Source organism: Trematomus bernacchii, unplaced genomic scaffold, assembly GCF_902827165.1.
Source record: "Trematomus bernacchii unplaced genomic scaffold, fTreBer1.1, whole genome shotgun sequence".
NCBI classification, from domain to species: Eukaryota; Metazoa; Chordata; class Actinopteri; order Perciformes; family Nototheniidae; genus Trematomus; species Trematomus bernacchii.
Window position 1 is genome coordinate 3211574 of NW_022987654.1, and position 9594 is coordinate 3221167.

Genomic DNA, 9594 nt, shown 5'->3' on the forward strand with positions numbered 1-9594 from the left:
GATGCTGTTTTTAAGTCGTTAAAGACATCGTTAAATAGGTGAAGAACGCATGGGAAGGGAATGTGGTGTAGATAAGGTGGAGATAAACGTTGACTTTTGACCTGGTGAAATTTAGGATCTCACTCTCTGTTCGGAACTCTGATTGACCTCGACCAGAAGTGAATCCAGCCAATCAGGACACTTGGGGGAGGTGAGCAGTTTAAACAGCTCCTCCCCAGGGGCTCTCTAATTCGCTGTCGAATAAAAGGGGAAGGGAACAATTCAACACATCTCCGCCCCAAAATAGGGATATGAATACTGATGTTTTTGAGTGTAAAAATGCTTTTTGGTTTGGTGAGTTGGTTGGTCCCGATATCTGTGTCCGAATCGCATCACAAACCTGAAGTCCAATTTCTTTTTGGTTTGATGAGTTGGTTTGATCCCGTCGCATTTATCTGCATCGCATCACAAACCTGAAATCCCGGAGTACCCGGAGTACTCTGTATAACTTGTATACTTGTTCTATTTCCTACCAGTAAACTCAGATAATTGTTATAACTTTTGATTCCGGTGTTTTCAATTCCTTTCTTAATTTAATAGAGATCCAGCCTCATCCAACGAACGGCGCGTAGCAGAGGTGTTCTGCTCCAACACCGTATAGGCGACTCCACGGCCCCGTTGGACCCCCCCCAGAGCGCTCCGTTCCCAGATCTATCTGCGGGGTCTGTTTCTACGTTTCCCTTACGGCGTCGTCGAGCTTAGAGGGCTATACGCATGAGAAATATGCGGATTCAACCCGTTTTCGTCCTCGTGGAGCCGGGGCCTCAAGGACAAGTTAAACAAGAAAGTAGAAAGAAAGGGAGGTGATAGAAAACTATTTCTACTAAAAAGTTAGCAATGATTGAAAGTCAGTGCTAAACATTTCAGATGTGTGTATCTCACACTGCACTGTAACTTTTATTCATGTATCTTTGCTTTTAAATGAGTGTTTTTAAATGTCATTTCATAATATGTTTCTTAATGCTTAATTTTCTTGTTGGGAAAACTATGAGAATGAAGAGAGGTGATTGAAGATGAGAAATTATTGTATATGTATGTATAAATGTAAATGTAAGTAGGAATAACTTGCATAATGATTTAAAGGACATCATTGATCAAGTAAGGGGTGGGAATTAATAAGCATTTGCTTCCTCCTGCTCCCTTTCGGACACATATGATTTATTATTATTATTATTAATATGAAGACTTTTTTTTGTTGAATATATAAATATTATCATGAATGTGGATAAATACTGTATTTTAACAATACGGTATTCTGTTTTTCACATTTGTTATTTTTTATTTGTTATTTTTTTAATCTGTTAGAAATAAAGATTGAAATGAAAAAAATGAAATGAAATGAATGCTCTTAATGTCTTTCATTTTTGTAAAGCACTTTGAATTGCCTTGTGTTGAAATGTGCTACAGTATATAAATAAACTTGCCTTGCCTTCCTATAACTCTGTCTTTGGTCTCCACCATCTCCTCAATTAAACATCTGGCTCCTTAGCTGCTAAATGCCAATAAATCAAACAGAACACCCATCAAAGGAAAGTTGGAAACATTGCTGATGGACACGTTGCGCAGATAGTCCAGAGCCATGTCGATGCTCACTATTTTCTCATGTGTTTGATGCTAGGCAGTGTACAGAGTGTCTTTCTAGCCTTTTCACAGCCTTCACCTAAAAACAGCACTGATGAGATTACCAAGAGTAAACCAAATCAATACAGTAGTGTGCCTGAAGACAAAAAGCCTAAAGAATATAAACTGCGCTGTAAAGCTGAGAGGAATTGCAGAATTGGATGACAATAACCTGTTGATTAATCCATCCTTTTCACTTGCACTTGGTTATGTCATCCATTGTTAATTCAAATATATTGATTATAGCAGCTTTAAACCAATAAAAAACACTACGGTTTCAAAGTGTTGTGTTGACAACAGTGGCTAGAGAAACTTGTTCTCCAGGCCGTCAAAAACAACATCCCAGTCAGCCTATAGGCCCCTAACCAGTTTGCCATTATCGACCTGATTACAAACAATGACCCCACTTCACAAAGGGAGGAAATGAACAATCTTGCAGTGGTGATCAAATAAACAAGCTACTGCTTATTGTATAATACAATACATAATACTTGATTTCCTCAGAATCAGCATTACAATCCAGGACATCATGATCCTCCCACATCTCCATCTTCCATGGTGAACTATTTATTTGAAAAGGCAACATTCCCCTATACTGTATACCAAGTTATACACTTTTACAGAGGAGCAATATAACTCATTCTGACTGGGATCATTACAAACTAGCATGGGACGTGCACAGCGCAGGACGGGAGAGCTCTGCAGCGAGTGATTAAAACTGCACCGAACATCATTGGAATATCTACATTGAATCAGTGACTTTCAGGAGAAGAGGTGCCTGCTGAGAGCCCACAAGATATTAAAAGATAAACCAAACACGGCCACCGCCTGTTTACCTAGCTACCGTCTAGCAAGAGATACAGAAATAACCATTGCTGTAGCACCACACTACAGAGCAGCTTCTTTCCTTAGGATGACTTTATTTCCTCTTTCACTCCACACTATACAAATCAGTTTTGCTTTTGAGTTCTTCTTAAGAGGCGTACCTGTGTCATGGTACATTTCACAGCATTCAGGGCCAATGAAAACAAAACTAGTCTCTTACAGCCAGAGAAAAACAAATATTTGATACAGTGCAAAACAAACTGGGCTTTACCGAAATAGCAGCTTTATTGAAGGAAATGGCCATTTCTGCGCAGCGTAATGCACGAGGCCAACAAGCCTTTTGGTCACTTACTAATAAAGAAATAATTAATGATGGAACAGCTTTAACTAACTCACAAAAGGTTATGTATTAAAGGTGGGGTAGGTAATTCACTTCAGAAACACTGTTTGTTATATTCCATGGAATGCTCTTAACATCCCGATAGCAATGAATACATTAAATGCTTTGACAATAAATACATAAAAACATTTCATCTGTGGAAGCCGTGGCGCTGTAAAAAGCACGACCAATTATCTGCCTCGGCCCGCGGCAGATAATTGGATGGCCTACCTGCCTGTCAGCCTTCCATCTCGTGCACAAATTTATCTCGTGCCCTCATTGGTCATGTGCGCGTTCGTGTGTGTTGGAGGAGGGGCTCTGTAAGGAAGTCTGAAGGAAGGGGCAGATGTTTTCTTCGGTTGTGTACTTTCAAATTCTAGCGCACTCGAGCTAGTTTCTCCATTCTTACCTACCCTACCTTTAAGTGTATTTAAAAAAATAAAAACAACAACATTAGATGTACTGTTATAGGATTTTTTTTTAGATGCACTTCTCTTTGATGTCAAGATATATTTGATATTATTTTTATTCTGACCTGCTGTTATTTATGACAGAAATGACCTTTGAAAACACACATGTGGTAGAAAATTCAGTGCGACAAACTGGGTCATGACTGTGTTGCATGCACAGTAGACATTATTTTGAAGCTTCCTCTTGTAGTGTTATGTATTATAACACAACACGTTCACCATGAACTGAATAGAGAATGATATTACATACAGTGAGGCTAACACAGGCTAACTGAGCACACTGAAACCACTGAAACCTGAGGAAATTCAAAACCGCAACCACTCTGAAAACAGATTTCTTGTGAAATGCACATCCTGCAGTTCTTCAGTTTCATTCTGAAACATAATCCTTATTAACTCTGGGTGTGTGTGTGGGTGTGTTCCAGCTAGAGGTGGTGTTGGGTGTGCTGGGGAACATTAGAACGCTGCAGTGCGAAGACAACCAGACTTATTACTGGGAAATAAAGGATTTTGTTACGAGACGTGTCATGAGATGTTATCAGTAAAGGTGGGGTATATGTGATTACATTTAGTAAGGCAGAGGATCATTTAGAAGACTTTTCAGCAGAGGGCCAAGCTCATGTGATCTGTGCCAAAATGTCAACAACAACAACATATCTGGGATTTTCAAGAGACATTTATGGTTATGCTTCATTTCTATAATTCCCCATTCAACATAAAATGAGGGGTTAAACCTCTATCCTTCATTGTTAGTAAATACAAAAAATAAAAGGCTTGTGTTTTAACTGACAAAATATATCTAGTAGAAGTAAAACACTATATTAAAAACATCATAATCGCTCCTTCAGTAAAGAGCTGCAGATACACAAATTATAATAAAATGATCTGGAATTGAATATGCATCTGAAATTCAACACTGACTTCCATATTGAAATTCTCATTGAATTGTATTTACTGTTAATTAACTATTAGTATGACTCTAACTCAAGTCTCAAGTTATGTATTTCAGTGGAAAGCCTGATGTGAGAGCCGAACATTCCTCAGCAGATTTAAACTCATTTTGAAGCTCTTGAAGTCAAACAGAAAGGAGGTGAAAACAATAAAGAGTTGATATCTCCAAACAGACCTCTGCCTATATTGCTTCCCGCACCTTTCTAAATCCGGCAGCAGAATAAGTTCCAAGAGAAGTTTCCCTTCCACATATTTTCAGTTCTTTTTTCAATGATTGTAATATCTTTTCCACAGGTGCATAGCCTTCAGATTTAGGGCAACCAGATGATAGATGAACGTGTTAGAAGTCCTATTTTCTGCTGTTACAGGTGTGTGCAGATATGTTCTTGCTGTTCCTTGTCTTGTTCCGCCTTTGCTTCTGGGAATATGTGTGTCTGCTGTTACGTTTTGGCAGCTAAAACAGAGTTACAGTTTGTCCTGCCCACGCACAGCCAAGGTGCCAATCTGTTTTGAATCTGCTTTTTTCTCTCCAAGTGATAACTGACTTTGATCCCAAATCCTGGCATCTTGAAATATGAGTGTATGTTAGAAAGATATAGAAGGAGCAAGGGCTGATTTCAAACCCTCATCCGTCCTATTTAGTCTTATTCTGAGCATAGTATCGCTAAAACAGGATAACTCTGTGGGTTTCTTTGGCATAACATCATATATTTTTGTAATCTTTTACCAATTATATCAATAGGTTGCAATATGATTGAAACAGTACTTCTAAAGGGAAGCTGCAGCATGAAGCCTGTTAGTCTACAAAGTACTTTAGCAAAGTCTGCTCTACACTTGCCAGTAATTATATTTTTGGCCTCTAGAGGGGACTAAAGCTAAATGTTTTCTTTATGATCATGCCTTCAAACTATGTTATAATAAACTGATGACAAACACCAGTATAAATAGGCAGATTGTGTCCACTCTGACAGTGAGTGTATATGTTACAACATAACTTTACTTGTTAATAAATTATTGGAATAAACCTTTGATTCCAAATAAATTCAACATTTGATATCAGTCGTTTAGGTATTGGAATGAATGCCATTGTAACAGTCTCTAGTTAGAAGTAAAATTAGGTTATTTCAATGATGTCAGAGTTTTAAAAGGATATGCCACCATAACAAAGTCATAACGGCAAATGGAAAACATGTGGTAAGGGACTACTTTCTCTCTCTCCGCCCCCTCCCACCTCTCTCTTGTGTTCTTGTATTTTAAATGTGTTATTTTATACCTCGGGACTGTGGGAAACAGTATTTTGATCTTTCTGTGTGTACAAACACATTTTGAGATTGACAATACAGTTGACTTTGACTTTGACTACTTGTATTGAAAATAATTAATAATATTGTGCAAAGTCTGTCCCATGTATACAAAGAGAAAGAGAGAAAAAAGGAGCACTGTTTGAATAAAATGTCAACACAATATGTGGCCAAGACATTGATTGACTCCAGTTCCGTTTCTTTTCCTTATGATTTCTAATGAGGATCTTATTTTTTCTCAGTATTCTTTGTCAAAAATGGCATAAAATGTTAACTAGGAAGTTGAATTTCTATTTCATCATTCTCTCTTCTTCATAAGAGAACAAATCTTTTCATGCCCTCAAGCAAGTTCTTATCACTTTGTGTGCAGGCCCGGCTCTAGCTGCAACACTAATTGTTTCCCTCTGCTTTGTCAGCTGCTTTGCCTCCTTTAAGACATCGCTGTGCTGACATCGTACTGTAAGAAGTTCCATAGTGTTACTTTTTGAATACCCTACCACCACAGTGATAGTTTTACAGCTTATTTAGATTGACCATGTATTAATATTGATCAGAGGAGCTATAAAGGGCCGGTTTATGCGATGTGTGACTTTTCAAAATGCTACCTGGTTTACTTTCAATTCATGTGCGAGCATTAGTCTCCAAATGACAACCCCAATGGGTTTCATGACTATGTATTCATCGGGCACGATCAACGTCAGGAAAGTACAAGCAAGGCGGAGGAGATCAATCCTAACCGACAATAGGATCCCTTTTATTAAAAAAAACTTGTCTCCTTTCCTGAAGTACATCCAGAGCTGAGTCTTCTTTATATTGGAGTCTCCCTATACCTCACTGAGCGTGATTAAATAGCACAATATCCTTTCTTCTCTCCTCTTTTTGTGTCTCCCCCTCCCTCTTCTCTTTTTATATTCTATTACGTGTTAATATTTCTGATGTTGTTGTAACTTCTTTTGGTATCCACTTTGGTAAATTAAAAGTAAAAACAAACAAATATATTATTGGAGGGTATAGAAAAACCACAGAAACCTCCATAGACAGACAGGGGAAAGTTAAAGGTCACCTATTATGCAAAATCCACTTTTTCATGTCTCTTATACATTAACATGTGTCCCCTCCCCTCTGTGTAAAGAGAGTCTGAAAGTTTCAGGAAAAAAGATTTGCTCACTTTTTGTCCTGATCCATTTATATAAAAACCTGTCTGAAAATGAGCTGATTACCCTAACCCATGAGCCACTTTGTGATGTCATAACGATGTTTTGGCTTAGTAACCATTAGCCAATAACCAACCAAGGTAACCCCCCCCCCCCACCTTATCACCTGAATCTCCTCCTAGAGCAACATTGTGTTCTTTTTAACCAAATATCTCTTAGAGGGGCGTGGGGAGGGGCTCCTTATTTTCATCTAAAGTAACAGACAGAGAAGCAGCACTTTTGAAACAGAGGGGTTTATGGGATGCTGCAATGCATGAACTGTTTGGTATTTCGAGCCAAACACTTCACAGACATGTTTTGTATATATCTGAGACCTATAATATATTGATGTAAAACAGTATCATAGGGGACCTTTAAGTAAACTGTTTACCCTTGCTTTGTACCGAGTGTACCACTTGTAAGGAAAACTATGTCCTTGATTGGTCCTAAATGTGGCTTCGTCTCATAATAACCGAGCATGTCTCCCTCTGTTCCCAGTCCTGCGTGGAAGAACAGTAGAAACTATTTGTTTGGCTGTACCCTGCGAGACTGAAGTCATTGTTTCATCTGACAGGCCGCTTTGCTTGTTCTCCGTAACAACCTCCCCCCCACTCCTGTCTGCAGCAGGAGCCCTGTGTAATTACATCCAACCCGATCCGCTCTCTCTTACGCTTGATATCACTGCTGACATCGACTTGCACAGCCCCTCCTCTCTCTCTCTCTCCCTCTTTCTCTCTCTCCCCATCGAGTGTGCAGTCCAGCCTAGACTTCAGATGTGTGTAGTGCAGCCGAGCAGATGGAGAAGATGAGGGTGAGGCAGAGGCAGGGATGAGAGAAGGGGATCAAGTACGGTAGACAGCTGAAGAGGGAACTGTTATCCTTAAAAACGGAAAGCAGAGGAGGAAGCCTGACGGAGGATTTTAAATCAGAAGAGAAACTGTCGGCTGAGTCTGCGAGGTAAGTCAGCAACAAGTATGAATCTGAGGCTTTGCATGTGACAGCACAACAAATAAAAAATTAGTAAACATCCAGACAGTAGGACAGATGTTTTTCCTGTGACGTAATACGGCACTAAATTAAGTAATGATACACAAGGAGATCTGTAGTTGGGAGTGCTGCTTCCTCAGACACTCAGGGGAAGTTATAAATTGTTTGTGTTGAAAAACAATCCTCCTCAATCTTTAAAGGCTCCTCTCCGCTGGATGAAACACTCTTTATCAAATCCACCTGTCACACACAGCAGGGTTTCCTCTTAGGGTTGTGGGTCTATAAACTCCACTGAGGCAGGGAGATCTGATCAACAGACCCGACTGATTGATAACAGGTGAGAAGGGTCTGGGTGTGATAGTGCTGTCAAGGTTTCCAGACAGCTCAACGTAGACATGTTTGGTGTTTTTGTGGAACCCAGAGAGAAAGAGACAAACAGATTAAGAATTGACTGAGAGGGAGAATGAGGTAATTCAGTCAGGGACTCATCTCTGTGAATCACAAGCTTTTCCTCACAGGATGTGCCTGCACTCACGCTCTTCGCCACTTATGTATTATTTCAGAACAAAACCTCTGCAATGAGAACTAGGGCCACTTTACCACTGGGTTGTTTTCCAATTGCACATTAAGGCCAATTGTAAGTCAATATACAATATATCTGTCAATATTTGTTGAGTTGTATGCTAACTTTTGTATTTCTAACAGAATTGCATCCACTCGAGAAGAGAACGTTTTTACAGCATTAACAGTAATAGTAAACACAATTAAATGTTGGCGTCTTTATTGCATAGAGGAAATTGCACAGAGATGCTCTTTTGTTTTAAACCAATCCGTCTCAGCATGTGACCAAGACTCACTCTATAACTCAAATGTCAACATGAGAATATATTTGATCAATTCTCAAAATAAGTGATATATTTTCATTTTTAATCATTTGCAACTTCTATATTCAACTTGCCACAAATAAAGTAACCTAACAAATATTTTGGATTTTTAAATAAGCGCTGGCCACTGACAGGTACGGTAAACACTATTTGTCGTCTGTAGCATACGTTTATTGTAAACTTTATCGCACTAAAAGATTATGTAAATGTCTGGATATGCTAATTTACCAAATGGGAAAATAATGGGAGAGAATTTCAATGGTTCCTGAGATTGTGTTTCCATATTTGCATACGAGCCGCCTGAAGTGCAGATGATAATTTGAAGGGTTACAAAGAATTAGACCTGTGTGGTAGAGAGGGATAGTGCATTTAAAACAAAAGGCATGCAAAATCTGATTCAACACAGGATGTGGGCTTATTTTGGTGAAACACTAGTACACTAGTACACACTGCAAAGTGTGGGTGACTGCTGTGTGGTTGGAGGCTTGCACAGAACCAATGGGATGTTGGCCTGTACTGACCCCCACCTGTTTCCCATTAATCCCATTAAAGCATTGCCGTTTCCTAGAACTGCGTATTGTTTGTGTAAGTCTGTGATCAATTAGACTTAATTAGGAATATGAAGTGTACACATTTAAATAACAGGGCTTCTAAACCTGGACTTTGACACTAAATGGACACAAAACAAGCTAATAATGGCAGTGGTATTTCGGTTTTGCAGATTGCGTTTTTGCTTGAATAGGAATACAAATGTATTATTTTCTGTAGTATGTCTGATAATTGTAGAATTACATGTCTGAAATGATTCATTTCATTCATTGAAATGTAATTTAATGATTATTTACTGGTACAGGATATACATCCCCAAGACCAGACTCTCTAAGGAACTAAACAGAGGTGAAAATTGAAATGTCATACATTTTTTTAAATGGACTTTATGATACA